This window comes from Belonocnema kinseyi, chromosome 1, assembly GCF_010883055.1.
Source record: "Belonocnema kinseyi isolate 2016_QV_RU_SX_M_011 chromosome 1, B_treatae_v1, whole genome shotgun sequence".
In the NCBI taxonomy this organism is placed as follows: domain Eukaryota; kingdom Metazoa; phylum Arthropoda; class Insecta; order Hymenoptera; family Cynipidae; genus Belonocnema; species Belonocnema kinseyi.
The window spans coordinates 159,311,908-159,314,430 of record NC_046657.1 but is presented as its reverse complement, the minus strand read 5'-3'; positions in this window follow the sequence as shown (position 1 = coordinate 159,314,430).

Sequence of the window (2,523 nt, the reverse complement as noted above, 5' to 3'; positions counted from 1 at the left end):
ATAGAGCTCCAAGGAGATTATGTTGAAAAATAAAAAAAAAATTACCCAAAAAAAATTGTTTTTATACTTCATTCTAAGGACTTATTGAACTAACCTCGTATTTAAATGCTACTGGATGTGTACTTAGTATTTTTTCTTGAAAATATATACTTTGACCTTCGATAAAAAAGTTTACGGTTTTGATAATTATTTAAAAAATGGCCATTTTTTGAAAAAAATATTCCACTTCAGAAAAGTTCTTCTTATTTTTTTTTTGCTATTTGAAAATTATTTATTCAATTTATTTTTATCATCATTCGATTTCTCAGTAACTTTTATACGGACAATCCTATCTTATGAGTTATTATTACTTTATTCATGCACGAATTATTAAAATTTGAAAATGCGATATCCCAATTCGCACTAGTGTGGCACATACGTCTGCGCAGATGGAGTGTGGTATTCAAGGGTTAAGTAAGATAGCCTTTTGGTTCACTTATTATTTGTTAATAACTAAATGGTTAAATCATAACTGAAAATTTCAGAAGAAAGCAACGTTCTACCATTACCCGTGTAGAAATTTCCAAGTTGCTTCCAGTTTCCACACTTGGGCCTGGTTGTGGGCCCTCAAACTGATTTTAGCTTGTATTTCCTACTTGTTAGAGCTCGAGCCCGGAAAGATAGCAGTGCTCCTCATTCTGGTATACTTTTGCACTGCAGATACGTAACATCGACAACAGGATGGGTTACCTAGATTTCTAGCTGTTTTAGCTAAATTTTCCATCTAGAAATTATCTAGATAAATTAGCCAGATAATTTCTAGATAGCAATTAGACATTTAGACAATACAGCTATAAGTTTAGGTAACACAGCTATATTTTTTTGGAAGACGAACTCCAGTTAAACGGTTAGCTGGGACAGCTTAACATTTTTTTTCAGTGCGTTGAGCATTTATTTCCAGGATGTCGGGATTTTCCGTTTTCCGTTAATCGCGAAAAATGGCACCACATACCCATAGGCCCAAAACAATAAATCTACAACCTCCTTGACCCACAAATTTACCCTCCCCCTCTCTTCTCACAGCTCCCTAACTCTCCTCGCTTTACCCCTTTGAATTTCACAAATCGTAGACCTGCAAACCCTAATTGTGCAAACTCTACACATAAAAATAGTACATGTAGAAATTCTAAACCCAGTAAAAACTATCTTCCCTCCCATATTATCTCTCCCTCATAGCCCACCTCATTTTTCTTCCTCTATACCTCTTTGATCCCCAGGAACCATAAATCTGCAAATTCTAGATCTAAATACTCTACACTCTTACTCTATACTTCTTCGAACTACAAACCAAAAACCAACCAAACCTTAGAACTACAAACCGGCACAAGTACCATAAATGTTAGAATCCTAAATCTACATATATCCTCTCTCCGCCTCCCTCCTGCCTTCACCCATCGCCACGTATATACTCTTCCGACTCTTCCCCTTACTTCTTTGAATCCCACAAACCATAAACCTACAAACGTTAGAACTCCAGACTCTAGATACAAGTAACATACATATTCAAATTCTGTATCTACATATCCTCTATCTCCCTCAATTATTACTCTTTCTCCTTCGAATCCCATCCAAAAACTAGACAGAAATACCACAGTTGTACAAATTTTAGACCCACAAATATCTTTCTCCCTTCCCTTTTTCCTTCTGTTTTCATCCACAGACTTCTTTTCCCTAACGTTCTTTCTATTCTCCTTTTCCTCTTTTCTTCCTTGCAAACCGTATACTATGTCGAGGATATGAGCATATATAATTTTTTGTCAATGGTTGGTAGGTTAACGGTTATTGGAGAAAATAGAGGGGAAGAGACGGAAATATAGAAAGAAAATATGAGAGCAGGAGAGAGACTGTGCATTTATTCGTATTTAGAATTCGTATTGTAAAGGTTGGTTCGAGAGGCAGAGAGGAGAAGAGAAAAATAATAGAAGAGAAGAAAAAAAGAGAGAAGTAAACGATCTAAAATTTGTAGATCTAAGGCTTGTAGATCTAGTTTGTGAAAATTTAGATGGGTAGAACGATGGAGAGTTGGAAAGTGAGGAAGAATAGAAGGAAAAAGGGAAGAGAGAAAGATTTTGGTGGGTCTAGAATTTGTGCCACTATGGTATATTTGTATTGTTTGTAGATTGGGTTGGGGAGGGGAGGATGAGAAGGGAGGGAAGGAGAGGATATGTAGATCTAGAATTTGATGTATGCGGTACTTCTATCTGGAGTCTGTAGTTTTAAGGTTTTTATAGTTTATGGAGATCAACGAAGTATAGAGCAAGAGCGATAGGGTGTGTAAGGGGGGACGTTCAGTAGGGTTGGGGATGTGAAGGAAGGGAAAGAAAGGACATGTATATCTTGAATTTAAAAATGAAATTACTTGAGTCTAGAGTTTGGAGTTCTAAGGTTTGTAGGTTTATTTTTTGTGGGGATCAAGTTAAAGAGATGGGGTGGGGAAGGGGAGAGAGTGAGAGATGATTTATACGTCTAGGATTTAAACAACTA